We start from the raw sequence: 16,978 nt of genomic DNA on the forward strand, positions 1-16,978 counted from the left end.
TGGAATTGTGAAAAGCTGTGCCGATCTGGGCAACCCCCCTTTCAGGACTACCCCCTCACCACCCCCAAACCTTTCTTCACCCCCTTAAATAGCCCTCACTCCTCCTTTGATGGGCATGCACCCCAGGCCCAGACTCTTTGCAGTGCCAACCTGGCCACCAGGTACACCGCGAGACTTCCAGCCTGGCACCCTGGCAGTGCCAACCTGGGCAGCCTGGCAGTGCCAACCTGGCACTCTTGCAGTGCCACCCTTCAGCACCAGGTTGGCACTGCCAGGGTGCCTAGTTGGCACTTCCAGGGTGCCAGGCTGGCTGTGCCAAGGTACCCAGGTGCCAGGGAGAGTGCCAGGGTGCTACCCTGCCCTGAAACTGACCACCCATGGGGCTCCAGTGGCCTGTGAGACCACCCCCTCCCTGGGGTGTGATTATGCCTAGCCTATGGTTGTGGCAACAGGTGCTAAACAGGTTGGAGCCGCGCAGGCCCGGCCGGTGACTCCCAGGTGAATAGAGAGTCTGGATACTTAAAACAACCTAATGGCTCAATTAAATATCATTATCTGGATCACGCGCAGCGAGGGCCTGATCCAGACTGCAGCGGGTGCCATGAGCCAGGTGACTCGCGCGAGGTTTTGCGTCCGACACGGAACCCTATTTGGGGATTTCCCTGGATTCACCCACGCCGGGCGTGACGCGGTGGGAAAATCGTGCCTCCTGGTGCAGCTCCCCACATTGTGCCCTGGGAATCGGGCAGGAGCTGCGGACGCAGGTCGGGGTCCTTCGGCAACATGCAGGAGGCCAGATTACTTTTGTAGTCACTCCTCCTCTTCCAGGCTGCGACCACCGGAACAATTTGACATGTTGGCTGGATCTCCTCCATCGCCCTTGGAACTGCCCAGAGTGAGCAGGGTGAGCCTCCGCCCATTCTCCAGCTAAAATGGCAATCACGGTCCTCGTTACACCACAGGAGACTGGGTCACATATTAAATGGATCCCAATGGCTAAAATCGGTGGGCACTTTACAGCTCCTTCCAAAACGTGCCAACTATATCTATAGTGGGTATTGGCACCGATTCTGGGGCCGTTATTGTTCATGGGCGAAGAGAATCACCAGTCCCATCCCTCAGACACACTGGAAGAGACTGACTAGGTGCTGGGAGAATTAACTCTGCAAAACATCTTTATCACCTGTGAACAAAGGACAGGTGCCGAGCATCCTCCTCTGAGTTTGAAATCGCTGCCGTCTAGCACAGCGTCCCCCAGTGTGAGCACGAGGGGACACACCCTGACCTCTCAGCTGACAAACCGTTCTGTTGGTCTCCTCACTGTTAGAGAAACCACACCTGCTTCCTGTGACCACAAGGGCAGCCAATGTAACAAGACCCACGTGACAGCGTCGGAAAAGAGAAAAGTTAATGTTTTGTGTTAGAAAGAGAGAATACCTGAAACACTCGGCGTCTGCACAGAGAGAAGATACACTCCAGTTTCTGTTGCTATAAACTCTGACACCAGAGTCCCAAAGTGAAAGGTATTAAAAACACATCAGTTTCATTATTGTGAGTGTGTGGTCCTGGAATATGAATCACCAAGTTCTGGTGTTTAAAAGGTGCTTCTTTATTGAATATCTACAGCTGCGTATACATGTAGGTGGTTAACAGCCTTCAGCATTTAATGGTTTCCAGTTAAATGATCCATGCAAGTATCCATAAGGCAGTGTTATCAAGAGGAATTTGTATTCAAAACTTACTTGCTACTTGTTGAATTATGTTATTTGAGTGTGTGACAGACGACTAGTTCAAATAACCACAGTTTTACTCTGATAGATCTTTTCCTCCCTTTACTTCCCTTCCCCCCACCCCAACAACCACCTTCAATCTTGCATCGTTGTATAATAATCTATCGTGGTAGCACAGTGGTTAGCACTGTTGCTTCACAGCGCGATGGTCCCGGGTTCGATTCCCGGGTTCGGGTCACTGTCTGTGCGGAGTCTCCAGTCTGTGCGGAGTCTCCATGTTCTCCCCGCGTCTGCGTGGGTTTTCCTCCGGGTGCTCTGGTTTCCTCCCACAGTCCAAAGACGTGCAGGTTAGGTGAATTGGACATTCTGAATTCTCCCTCTGTGACCCGAACAGGCGCCGGAATGTGGTGACTAGGGGATTTTCACAGTAACTTCATTGCAGTGTTAATGTGAGCCTACTTGTGACAATAATAAAGATTATTATTATTATAGGGGGCAGTAATGCTCACGCCATTTACCTGCATTGCTCAATTTATCAGCTTTTTAGGGCAGCACGGTGGCACAGTGGTTAGCATTGCTGCCTACGGCGCTGAGGATCCAGGTTCGAATCCCTATCCTGGGTCACTGTCCGTGTGGAGTTTGCACATTCTCCCCATGTCTGTGTGGGTTTCACCCCAACAACCCAAAGATGTGCTGGTTAGGTGGATTGGCCACGCTAAATTACCCCTTAATTGGAAAAATGAATTGGGTACTCTAAAATTTAAAAATTTTTAAAAAAAATTATCAGCTTTTTTGAGACGTTTGATGAACTCTTTCTGTACTGCCAGTAATAAGAGGGTCAAAAGGGTTGTTATTGAAGCTGATACTGGCTGGTCTGTATGGTTATGTATTGATCCAGCATTGGTTTATTCAGATATAATCCAAAAGGTCTATTTTTTGAAATAGAAATCTTGTTGCTCCCGGGGTTAGACAAAGTGAGTAATATGGCTGTGTAAACGCTGACGTGGATTGGCAAAAATGACCAGTTTCTGTTCTGTGAATGCATCAGAACTTTAGAACTTAAGCGTGTGGCTCATGCCATTAGTTACAATGCAGTCATCAGGGGTGTGATTCTCTCTCCCCCCCCCCCCGGCCGGGTCGGGGAATCGCTGGGGGGGGGGGGGGGGGCCAGCATGAATCCCGCCCCCGCCAGCTGCCGAATTCTCCGGCACCGGAGATTTCACGGGGGGGGGGGGGGGGGGGGGGGGGGGGGGGGGAATCGCGCCGCGCCAGTCAGCGGCTCCCCCGGGCGATTCTCCGACCCACGATGGGCCGAAGTCCCGCTCATTCTATGCAGGTCGCGCCGGCACAAATTGGACTAGGTCCCTTACCGGTAGGACCAGGCGGCGTGGGTGGGCCCCGGGGTCCGGGGGGGGGGGGGGGGTGACCTGGCCCTGGGGGGTGCGATCTGGCCCTGGGGGGTGCGATCTGGCCCCGGGGAGTGCCCCCACAGTGGCCTGGCCTGCGATTGGGGCCTCCCGATCCGCGGGCAGGCCTGTGCCATGGGGGCACTCTATTCCTACGTGCCAGCCGTGTAGGCCTCCGCAATGACCAGCGCAAAGGTGAACCCCCCCCCCCCCCCGCGCATGCGCGGGGACGTCGTCAGCAGCCGCTGACACTCCCGCGCATGCGCGGACCGGTGCCGGCCGGCGGAGTCCCTTCGGCCTCAGCTGGCGCAGCGCCAAAGGCCTTCCACGCCGGCCGGCGGGGCACAAACCACTCCGGCGCCAGCCTAGCCCCTGAAGGTGGGGAGGATTCCTCACCTTCAGGGGACGGCCCAATGCCGGAGAGGTTCACACCACTCCACTGCGCCGTTTCTGCCCGCCCCGCTGATTCCCGGAGATTCCCACCCCTCGAATTCACACACAGGGTTGTGAATCTTTGGAATCCTCCCGGACTGGTGAAGCTAGTCATTGAATATACTTAAAGCAGAGATTGATAGATTTCTGATTAACAATAATGTAAAGGATTATCCAGTTAGTCAGTGTGAAAGGCAATGAAGTGTCTGATGAGGCACAATTGTATTGACTGAGGAGGCTCGACGGGCTGAATGGTCAACTTCTGCCCCTATGTTCTTCAGTTTGGAAGTGTGAAATCTGTCACTATAATGCTGGGTGATTCTCAAAATCGAAATGACAGCATTGAGGGCCTCTTATAATCCAGGCCAGCTAAACTGTCATGTACCATTGTGGCTTGAAGCCTCCTACTCAACCTGTCTGTGTAAGGTGGGGAAAGTATACTTTCTGACATGTGCAGTCACTGGGTGGAGGTGTCTGGATGTGTTGCCATTCAGCGACAGTGACACGGAGTGCTCCCCTGCCCCTGATCCTGGGCTCTGTCTCAACATGTCCCACTGGTCAGCTGAAGGGTGGATCCACTGGTACGACTGGAGCTCCTGTTATTGGTTATAGGGGAAGGAGTGTGAACAGCAACTGCAAGAACATTCTGGAGAGATGCTAAGACAGGCATTGCAGTGATGGAAGGTTCTGGATTGTTACACACTTGCAGCAGAATTCAGTTTGCTATTGTGTGCAGCTCACAAGGAGGTCACACGGCTGCTGAATAGCAACAAGAACAAAGAACTTGCATTTCCTCATCACCGACATTGACCTCAGGATGGACCAAAGCATTTCACAGCGATTGGAGTATATTTGAAGTTGTGGTAATGTAGGGAAACACGGCAGCCACCTTGCCCACAACAGACGGCCACAAGGAACGATACAGTAATTGCCAGAACACTCAGTAATATCGTTTGAGGCACAAACACCCAGGAGACACGAATTCCCACCATCAGTTGGTACGATGAGATCTTTTACATCCACCGGAGAGGGCAGGTGGGGTCCCAGTTTAATGTTTCACCTGAAATACGGTGGGTGGGGTTCTCCGACCATCAACCCTGCAATCAGGAAACGCCGGAGAATCATGTCTGAGTTAGAAATCGAGGCCTGGGCCAGGCAGCCAAGGGAATGCCGTGCTCCGATACCTCGACAGCGGTGTGAACGCATTCCACGCCCCACACCAGCGGGGGCATGTAAATTGGGACAGTAAACGACATCGGCATATCATTAATGGTCCCGACCCGCCAATTCTCGAGTCTCCAGGGATGTTCCGCCTCCCACGGGAGAAATTATCGGCTGCGAGGTTCACTTGTGGTATTTAAAATTCGGACACAGAGCCGTGGCTGCTGAGAGAGAGAGCGGGGATACAAAAAGAGTCACATGTAGGCCAGATTTCCGTCCCTAAAGGACATTACTGAACCAGATGGGTTTTTACAACAAGGGTTTCATGGTTGTCATGAGACTTTTAATTCCAGATTTTCTTCTACCGAGTTTAATTTCCATCAGCTGCCTTGGTGTGATTCGAATCCAGGTCCACAGAGCATTGCTCTGGGTCTCTGACAACTAGTCCAGTGACAATACCACTATGCCACAGCCTCAGTACTGATCCTCTGACAGTGCGGCACTCCCTCAGTACTGACCCTCTGACAGTGCAGCACTCCCTCAGTACTGACCCTCTGACAGTGCGGCATTCCCTCAGTACTGACCCTCTGACAGTGCGGCACTCCCTCAGTACTGACCCTCTGACAGTGCAGCACTCCCTCAGTACTGACCCTCTGACAGTGCAGCACTCCCTCAGTACTGACCCTCTGACAGTGCGGCACTCCCTCAGTACTGACCCTCTGACAGTGCAGCACTCCCTCAATACTGACCCTCTGACAGTGCAGCACTCCCTCAGTACTGACCCTCTGACAGTGCGGAGCTCCCTCAGTACTGACCCTCTGACAGTGCGGCACTCCCTCAGTACTGACCCTCTGACAGTGCAGCACTCCCTCAGTACTGACCCTCTGACAGCGCAGCACTCCCTCAGTACTGACCCTCTGACAGTGCGGCACTCCCTCAGTACTGACCCTCTGACAGTGCAGCACTCCCTCAGTACTGACCCTCTGACAGTGCAGCACTCCCTCAGTACTGACCCTCTGACAGTGCGGCATTCCCTCAGTACTGACCCTCTGACAGTGCGGCACTCCCTCAGTACTGACCCTCTGACAGTGCGGCACTCCCTCAGTACTGACCCTCTGACAGTGCGGCACTCCCTCAATACTGACCCTCTGACAGTGCAGCACTCCCTCAGTACTGACCCTCTGACAGTGCGGAGCTCCCTCAGTACTGACCCTCTGACAGTGCAGCGCTCCCTCAGTACTGACCCTCTGACAGTGCAGCACTCCCTCAGTACTGACCCTCTGACAGCGCAGCACTCCCTCAGTACTGACCCTCTGACAGTGCGGCACTCCCTCAGTACTGACCCTCTGACAGTGCAGCACTCCCTCAGTACTGACCCTCTGACAGTGCAGCACTCCCTCAGTACTGACCCTCTGACAGTGCGGCACTGCGTCAGTACTGACCCTCTGACAGTGCGGCACTCCCTCAGTACTGACCCTCTGACAGTGCGGCACTCTCTCAGTGCTGACCCTGTGACAGTGTGGCACTCCCTCAGTACTGACCCTCTGACAGTGCGGCACTCCCTCAGTACTGACCCTCTGACAGTGCGGCACTCCCTCAGTGCTGACCCTGTGACAGTGTGGCACTCCCTCAGTACTGACCCTCTGACAGTGCGGCACTCCCTCAGTACTGACCCTCTGATAGTGCGGCACTCCCTCAGTACTGACCCTCTGACAGTGCGGCACTCCCTCAGTACAGACCCTCTGACAGTGCGGCACTCCCTCAGTACTGACCCTCTGACAGTGCAACACTCCCTCAGTACTGACTCTCTGACAGTGCGGCACTCCCTCAGTACTGACACTCTGACAGTGCAGCACTCCCTCAGTACTGACCCTCTGACAGTGCAGCACTCCCTCAGTACTGACCCTCTGACAGTGCGGCACTCCTTCAGCACTGACCCTCTGACAGTGCAGCACCCCCTCAGTACTGACCCTCTGACAGTGCGGCACTCCCTCAGTACTGACCCTCTAACAGTGCAGCACTCCCTCAGTACCGGCTCTCTGACAGTGCAGCACTCCCTCAGCACTGACCCTCTGACAGTGCAGCACCCCCCCAGTACTGACCCTCTGACAGTGCAGCACTCCCTCAGTACTGACCCTCTGACAGTGCAGCACTCCCTCAGTACTGACCCTCTGACAGTGCAGCACTCCCTCAGTACTGACCCTCTGACAGTGCGGCACTCCCTCAGCACTGACCCTCTGACAGTGCAGCACTCCCTCAGTACTGACCCTCTGACAGTGCGGCACTCCCTCAGCACTGACCCTCTGACAGTGCAGCTCTCCCTCAGTGCTGACCCTCTGACAGTGCTGCACTCCCTCAGTACTGACCCTCTGACAGTGCGGCACTCCCTCAGTACTGACTCTCTGACAGTGCGGCACTCCCTCAGTACTGACACTCTGACTGTGCAGCACTCCCTCAGTACTGACCCTCTGACAGTGCAGCTCTCCCTCAGTGCTGACCCTCTGACAGTGCAGCACTCCCTCAGTACTGACCCTCTGACAGTGCGGCACTCCCTCAGTACTGACCCTCTGACAGTGCAGCACTCCCTCAGTACTGACCCTTGACAGTGCGGCACTCCCTCAGTACTGACCCTCTGACAGTGCGGCACCCCCTCAGTACTGACCCTTGACAGTGCAGCATGTTTTACTGTTTTTTATCATCAGGAGCATTTTCTTTCAGCTTGGGGTGGCACAGTGGTTAGCACTGCTGCATCACAGCTCCAAGGACCCAGCTTCAATTCCGGCCTCGGGTCACTGTCTGTGCGGAGTCTGCACGTTCTCCCCATGTCTGGCTGGGTTTCCTCCGGGTGCTCCGGTTTCCTCCCACAGTCCAAAGGTGTGCAGGCGAGTTGGGGCACGGGGTTAGGGCGAGGGAGTGGGCCAAGGCAGTGTGTTCTTTCAGAGGGTCGGTGCAGTCTTGATGGGCTGAAGGGCCTCTTTCTGCACGGTAAGGAATCGATGGTTAAACCCTATTGCACTCGCTAATCTGCCTGCTGTGGGATGGTTAAATGGGTTTTAAATGAGTTGGTAGTTCACAGCGAACAAATGACTGCACTTGTAAACAGAAGCCAATAGTGCTGGAGACACTTGTTAAATGGTTGAAAGTAATAAAGACAGAATCTCGATGTTAATTATTGAAGGAGAGGGAAATGCAGAATGTTAATTTTCAGAAAACAAACACCAACAGAGACAGAAGATGAAAAAACATTCAGATTGACTTCAATTACTAAGCGCAGCTGTTCCATACACTGGAAAAAACAGATCATTTAAATTTAATTACATTTTAATTAAATTTTTACATGTATTTGGCACATAATTAGCTGTTGTGCGGTGAACATTATCAATAATATCTTGTTTAATAACGCATTGCCTCAGGATAGACTGTGGTTTGGCGAGTGTTGACATCACAGCAGCAGGCCATCAGAGCAGATGGATTGGGGCCCTACACACTCGGAGATATAGACCAGGCCTGGGAGATATAGACCAGGACTGGGAGATATAGACCAGGACTGGGAGATATAGACCAGGTGTGGGAGATATAGACCAGGACTGGGAGATATAGACCAGGACTGGGAGATATAGACCAGGACTGGGAGATATAGACCAGGACTGGGAGATATAGACCATTACTGGGAGATATAGACCAGGACTGGGAGATATAGACCAGCTGTGGGAGATATAGACCAGGACTGGGAGATATAGACCATTACTGGGAGATATAGACCAGGACTGGGAGATATAGACCAGGACTGGGAGATATAGACCAGAACTGGGAGATATAGACCAGGTGTGGGAGATATAGACCAGGACTGGGAGATATAGACCAGGACTAGGAGATATAGACCACGACTGGGAGATATAGACCAGGACTGAGAGATATAGACCAGGACTGGGAGATATAGACCAGGACTGGGAGATATAGACCAGGACTGGGAGATTTAGACCAGGACTGGGAGATATAGACCAGGACTGGGAGATATAGACCAGGACTGGGAGATATAGACCAGGTGTGGGAGATATAGACCAGGACAGGGAGATATAGACCAGGACTAGGAGATATAGACCACGACTGGGAGATATAGACCAGGACTGGGAGATATAGACCAGGACTGGGAGATATAGACCAGGACTGGGAGATATAGACCAGAACTGGGAGATATAGACCAGGTGTGGGAGATATAGACCAGGACTGGGAGATATAGACCAGGACTAGGAGATATAGACCACGACTGGGAGATATAGACCAGGACTGAGAGATATAGACCAGGACTGGGAGATATAGACCAGGACTGGGAGATATAGACCAGGACTGGGAGATATAGACCAGGACTGGGAGATATAGACCAGGACTGGGAGATATAGACCAGGACTGGGAGATATAGACCAGGACTGGGAGATATAGACCAGGACTGGGAGATATAGACCAGAACTGGGAGATATAGACCAGGACTGGGAGATATAGACCAGAACTGGGAGATATAGACCAGAACTGGGAGATATAGACCAGAACTGGGAGATATAGACCAGGTTTGGGAGATATAGACCAGGACTGGGATATATAGACCAGAACTGGGAGATATAGACCAGGTGTGGGAGATATAGACCAGGACTGGGAGATATAGACCAGGACTGGGAGATATAGACCAGAACTGGGAGATATAGACCAGGTGTGGGAGATATAGACCAGGCGTGGGAGATATAGACCAGAACTGGGAGATATAGACCAGGTTTGGGAGATATAGACCAGGACTGGGAGATATAGACCAGGTGTGGGAGATATAGACCAGGACTGGGAGATATAGACCAGGACTGGGAGATATAACCACGACTGGGAGATATAGACCACGACTGGGAGATATAGACCAGGACTGAGAGATATAGACCAGGACTGGGAGATATAGACCAGGACTGGGAGATATAGACCAGAACTGGGAGATATAGACCAGGTGTGGGAGATATAGACCAGGACTGGGAGATATAGACCAGGACTGGGAGATATAACCACGACTGGGAGATATAGACCACGACTGGGAGATATAGACCAGGACTGAGAGGTATAGACCAGGACTGGGAGATATAGACCAGGACTGGGAGATATAGACCAGAACTGGGAGATATAGACCAGGACTGGGAGATATAGACCAAGACTGGGAGATATAGACCAGGTGTGGGAGATATAGACCAGGTGTGGGAGATATAGACTACGACTGGGAGATATAGACCAGCTGTGGGAGATATAGACCACGACTGGGATATTTAGAAAAGAACTGGGAGATATAGACCAGGACTGGGAGATATAGACTACAACTGGGAGATATAGACCAGGACTGGATATAAATCAGAACTGGGATATTATAGACCAGAACTAGGAGATATAGACCAGGACTAGGAGATATAGACCAGAACTATGAGATATAGACCAGGACTAGGAGATATAGACTAGCTGTGGGAGATATATACCAGGCGTCGGAGATATAGACCATAACTGGGAGATATAGACCATAATGGGGAGATATAGACCAGGACTACGATCTATATACCAGGACTGGGAGATATAGACCAGCACTGGGAGATGTAGACCAGGGCTGAGAGATTTAGACCAGGACTGGGAGATATAGACCAGGACTGGGTGATATAGACCAGGACTGGGAGATATAGACCAGGACTGGGAGATATAGACCAGGACTGGGAGATATAGACCAGGACGGGAGATATAGACCAGAGGGGGAACTGGAGGATATAGACCATTACTCGGATATATAGACCGTGACTGGGCGAATATAGACCAGAACTGGAAGATATAGACAGGGACTGGGAGATATAGACCAGAACTGGAAGATACAGACCAGGACTGGGAAATATAGACCGAAACTGGAAGATATTGACCAGGACTGGGAGACATAGACCAGAACTGGGAGATATAGACCAGGACTGGGAGATATAGACCAGGAGTGGGAGATATAGACGAGGACTGGGAGATATAGACTAGGTGTGGGAGATATAGACCAGAACTGGGAGATATAGACCAGGACTGGGAGATATAGACCAGGACTGGGAGATATAGACCAGGAGTGGGAGATATAGACCAGGAGTGGGAGATATAGACCAGGACTGGGAGATATAGACCAGGATGGGAGATATAGACCAGGACTGGGAGATATAGACCAGGACTGGGAGATATAGACCAGGACTGGGAGATATAGACCAGGGACTGGGAGATATAGACCCAGGAGTGGGAGATTATAGGACCAGGATGGAGAATTAGACCAGGAGTGGGAGATATAGGACCAGGACTGGGAGATATAGACCAGCGACCCTGGAGATATAGACCAGTACCTGGGAGATATAGACCTAGGACCTGGACGATTATAGACCAGACTGGGAGGTATAGACCACGAATGGGAGATATTGGCCAGGACTGGGAATATAGAACCTGACTGGGGAGATATTACCAGGACTGGGAGATATATCACATAAATAGGTAGATGGGACACATAACTAGTACATATAGACCAGGAGCTAGGATGATATAGACCAAGGGACTGGGAGATATAGACCACAGACTGGGAGATATAGACCAGGACTGGGAGATATAGACCAGGATGGAAGATATAGACCAGGACTGGGAGATATAGACCAGGATGGGAGATATAGACCAGGATGGGAGATATAGACCAGGACGGGAGATATAGACCAGGACTGGGAGATATAGACCAGGACTGGGAGTATAGACAGGACTGGGAGATATAGACCAGGACTGGGAGATATAGACCAGGACTGGGATATTTAGACCAGGACTGGGAGATATAGACCAGGACTGGGAGATATAGACCAGGACTGGGAGATATAGACCATAACGGGGAGATATAGACCAGGACTAGGATCTATAGACCAGGACTGGGAGATATAGACCAGCACTGGGAGATATAGACCAGGACTGGGATATATAGACCAGGACTGGGAGATATAGACCAGGACTGGGAGATATAGACCAGGATGGGAGATATAGACCAGGACTGGGAGATATAGACCAGGACTGGGAGATATAGACCAGGAGTGGGAGATATAGACCAGGAGTGGGAGATATAGACCAGGACTGGGAGATATAGACCAGGACTGGGAGATATAGACCGGAGTGGGAGATATAGCGGATGGGAGATATAGAAGGTGGGAGATATAGACCAGACTGGGAGATATAGACCAGGATGGGGAGATATAGACCAGGACTGGGAGAGAAGTGAGATAGAGTAGGGAGATAGAGAGATGAAGATATAGGAGCAGGAGGGGATATAGACAGGAGTGGGAGATATAGACCAGGAGGGGACTATAGACCAGACTGGGAGATATAGACAGGATGGGAGATATAGACCAGGACTGGGAGATATAGACCAGGACTGGGAGATAGAGACCAGGAACTGGGAGATAGACCAGGACTGGGAGATATAGACCAGGAGTGGGAGATATAGACCAGGAGGGGAGATATAGACCAGGATGGGAGATATAGACCAGGACTGGGAGATATAGACCAGGATTGGGAGATATAGACCAGGAGGGAGATATAGACCAGGATGGGAGATATAGACCAGGATGGGAGATATAGACCGGACTGGGAGATATAGACCGGGAAGGGAGATATAGACCAGGACTGGGAGTTATAGACCAGGATGGGAGATATGACCAGGACTGGGAGATATAGACCAGGACTGGGAGATATAGACAGGACTGGGCGATAGACCAGTGGGAGATATAGACCAGGACTGGGAGATATAGACCAGGACTGGGAGATATAGACCAGGACTGGGAGATATAGACCAGAACTGGGAGATGTAGACCGGGACTGGGAGATATAGACCAGAACTGGAAGATATCGACCTGGAGTGGGAAATATAGACCAGGACTGGGATATAGACCAGGACTGGGAGATAGACCAGGAGGAGATATAGACCAGGACTGGGATATAGACCAGGAGTGGGAGAACTGGAGGATATAGGCATTACGGATAAATAGACCGTGACTGGGAGATATAGACCAGAACTGGAAGATATAGACAGGGACTGGGAGATATAGACCAGAACTGGAAGATACAGACCAGGACTGGGAAATATAGACCGAAACTGGAAGATATTGACCAGGACTGGGAGATATAGACCAGAACTGGGAGATATTAACCAGGATGGGAGATATAGACCAGGACTGGGAGATATAGACCAGGAGTGGGAGATATAGACTACGACTGGGAGATATAGACCAGGACTGGGAGATATAGACCAGGACTGGGAGATATAGACCAGGATGGGAGATATAGACCAGGACTAGGAGTTATAGACCAGGACTGGGAGATATAGACCAGGACTGGGAGTTATAGACCAGGACTGGGAGATATAGACCAGGACTGGGAGTTATAGACCAGCTGTGGGAGATATAGACCAGGACCCGGAGATATAGACCAGGACTGGGAGATATGGACCATAACTGGGAGATATAGACCAGGACTGGAAGATATAGACCAGGACTGGGAGATATAGACCACGACTGGGAGATATTGGCCAGGACTGGGAGATATTTACCAGGACTGGGAGATATGGACCAGGACTGGGAGATATAGACCTGGACAGGCAGATATAGGCCAGGACTGGGAGATATAGACCAGGACTGGGAGATATAGACCAGGACGGGGAGATATAGACCAGAACTGGGAGATATAGACCAGAACTGGGAGATATAGACCAGAACTGGGAGATATCGACCAGGGCTGGGAGATATAGACTACAATAGGGAGCTAGGGACCAGAACTGGGAGATATTAACCAGGACTGGGAGATATAGACCAGGACTGGGAGATATAGACCAGGTGTGGGAGATATAGACCAGAACGGGGAGATACAGACCAGGACAAGGAGATATAGACCAGGACTGGGAGATATAGACCAGGACTGGGAGATATAGACCAGGACTGGGAGATATAGACCAGGACTGGCAGATATAGACCAGGACTGGGAGATATTGGCCAGGACTGGGAGATATAGACCAGGACTGGGAGATATAGACCAGGACGGGGAGATATAGACCATGACTGGGAGATATAGACCACGACTGGGAGATATTGGCCAGGACTGGGAGATATAGACCAGGACTGGGAGATATAGGCCAGGACGGGGAGATATAGACCAGGACTGGGAGATATAGACCAGGACTGGGTGATATAGACCAGGACTGGCAGATATAGACCAGGACTGGGAGATATAGACCAGGACTGGGAGATATAGACCAGGACTGGGTGATATAGACCAGGACTGGGAGATATGGACCAGAACTGGAAGATTTAGACCATTACTGGGAGATATAGACCGGGACTGTGAGATATAGACCAGAACTGGAAGATATAGACCAGGAGTGGGAGATATGGACCAGAACTGGAAGATATAGACCATTACTGGGATTACAGACCGGGACTGGGTGCTATAGACCAGAACTGGAAGATATAGACCAGGAGTGGGAGATATGGACCAGAACTGGAAGATATAGACCATTACTGGGATTACAGACCTGGGCTGGGAGGTATAGACCAGAACTGGAAGATATAGACCAGGACTGGGAGATATAGACCAGGACTGGGAAATATAGACCAGGACTGGGAGATAGAGACCAGGACTGGGAGATATAGACCAGGACTGGGAAATATAGACCAGGACTGGGAGATAGAGACCAAGACAGGAGATATAGACCAGGAGTGGGAAATATAGACCAAGACAGGGAGATAGAGACCAAGACAGGAGATATGCTCTAAATGAGCTAAGGAGAAACTGCAAGTGTACACAGGAAGAGGAGGGGGGCACTGACCTGCTGGCTTTGCTCCCATTAAATGAGATGTTGGCTGGTCGCTACCTTCATTACTCTGACTTGGCTATATAACGCATAATACTGTCAGCCATTGCAAAACACTAACATCACTAACCACAGGTTTGTCAGTTTCAATTTCCCAGCAGCCTCACTAACGTTTGCGGAGTGTGATTCCTGATTTGTCACCACTTACTGTGCAGATATGCTGTCTGACATCACCCCTGGACTGGAGTGTATATGTGTGTGTGTTTCTGTATGCGGGTGTATGTGTGGGTGGGGTGATAGGTGTAGGAGTCTGCATGTTTGTGTGCGGGGGTAGGTGGGTGTGTGGGTGGATTGTGAGCGGGTATGAGTGTTGTGGGTGGGTGGATTGTGAGCGGGTATGTGTAATGGGTGGGTGGGTGGGTGTGTGGAGATTTGACCAGGATGGGGTCATTGACTGCGACAGAAGAATAATTGGTGATGAGAGAAAGTGAGTAAATGCTGGCGTTTAATTATATGGTGAATAACCCAAAGCTTTGGCCTGGAGTAACCAGCTTCATCCAGTATATTATTGCAAACATTCATCATCCTCCACCCAAAGACATTTTTCCTGATATCTTTAAAGAAATCAATATCTGAATAATTTCCTTTTGATGCCACTGGTTCTATTCTTGACAGACTGAGGAATAATCTGGGTTTATCGTCTCTTCTTAACCTCCCTTTGTCACAGGATTGTTGACCTTCGCTAATAGTTTCTGATTCCTGAGCCTGTTTGATTTGTGGTGATATGGCTGGTCTCCTTGGCAACGTCTTCAATGGATGTTTGCACTGGTTAATGGGCAGTTACTGAAACTCAGTGGGGGGGTGGGAGAGTTAGTGGGGGGGGAGAGTTAGCGTATGGGGGGAGAGTTAGCGGATGGGGGGTGTGGGAGAGTTAGTGGGGGGGAGAGTTAGCGGATGGGGGGGTGTGGGAGAGTTAGTGGATGGGGGAGAGTTAGCGGATGGGGTGTGGGACAGTTAGTGGGGGGAGAGTTAGCGGATGGCGGCGTGTGGGAGAGTTAGTGGGGGGGGAGAGTTAGCGGATGGGGGTGTGGGAGAGTTAGTGGATGGGAGGAGAGTTAGTGGATGGGATGTGGGACAGTTAGTGGGGGGAGAGTTAGTGGATGGGGGGTGTGGGAGGGTTAGTGGGGAGGAGAGTTAGTGGATGGGGGGTGGGAGGGTTAGTGGGGGGAGAGTTAGCGGATGGCGGCGTGTGGGAGAGTTAGTGGGGGGGAGAGTTAGCGGATGGGGGGTGTGGGAGAGTTACTGGGGGGAGAGTTAGCGGATGGGGGGGGTGTGGGAGAGTTAGTGGATGGGAGGAGAGTTAGTGGATGGGATGTGGGACAGTTAGTGGGGGGGAGAGTTAGTGGATGGGGGGTGTGGGAGGGTTAGTGGGGAGGAGAGTTAGTGGATGGGGGTGTGGGAGGGTTAGTGGGGGGGAGAGTTAGCGGATGGGGGGGTGGGAGGGTTAGTGGGGGGGGGAGAGTTAGCGTATGGGAGGAGAGTTAGCGAATGGGGGGGTGGGAGGGTTAGTGGGGGGGAGAGTTAGTGGATGGGGGTGTGGGAGGGTTAGTGGGGGGAGAGTTAGCGGATGGGGGGGTGGGAGGGTTAGTGGGGGGAGAGTTAGCGGATGGGGGGGGAGTGTTAGCTGATGGGGTGTGGGAGAGTTAGTGGGGGGAGAGTTAGCGGATGGGGGGTGGGAGGGTTAGTGGGGGGGAGAGTTAGCGGATGGGGGGGTGGGAGGGTTAGTGGGGGGAGAGTTAGCGGATGGGGGGTTTGGGAGGGTTAGTGGGGGGGAGAGTTAGCGGATGGGGGGGTGGGAGGGAGTTAGTGGGGGGAGAGTTAGCGGATGGGGGGTGTGGGAGAGTTAGTGGGGGGAGAGTTAGCGGATGGGGGTGTGGGAGAGTAAGTGGGGGAGAGATAGCGGATGGGGGGGTGGGAGGGAGTTAGTGGGGGGAGAGTTAGCGGATGGGGGGGTGTGGGAGGGTTAGTGGGGGAGAGTTAGCGGATGGGGGTGTGGGAGAGTAAGTGGGGGAGAGTTAGCGGATGGGGGGGTGGGAGGGAGTTAGTGGGGGGAGAGTTAGCGGATGGGGGGGTGTGGGAGGGTTAGTGGGGGAGAGTTAGCGGATGGGGGTGTGGGAGGGTTAGTGGGGGAGAGTTAGCGGATGGGGTGTGGGGGGGTTAGTGGGGGAGAGTTAGCGGATGGGGGGTGGGAGGGTTAGTGGGGGGAGAGTTAGCGGATGGGGGGTGTGGGAGAGTTAGTGGGGGGGGAGAGTTAGCAGATGGGGGGTGTGGGAGAGTTAGTGGGGGGGGAGAGTTAGCGGATGGGGGTTGTGGAGGGTTAGTGGGGG

The 16,978-nt window shown here is 52.1% G+C and overlaps 1 protein-coding gene across 5 annotated transcripts in view; it reads right to left on the bottom strand.

The window, feature by feature from the left end:
- Positions 1–16,978, bottom strand: part of tox2 (TOX high mobility group box family member 2) — a 236,811-nt gene that overhangs the window by 217,159 nt on the left and 2,674 nt on the right. The window lies entirely within an intron of this gene.

The sequence above is a fragment of the Scyliorhinus canicula genome, chromosome 7 (assembly GCF_902713615.1).
Source record: "Scyliorhinus canicula chromosome 7, sScyCan1.1, whole genome shotgun sequence".
Lineage (NCBI taxonomy): Eukaryota > Metazoa > Chordata > Chondrichthyes > Carcharhiniformes > Scyliorhinidae > Scyliorhinus > Scyliorhinus canicula.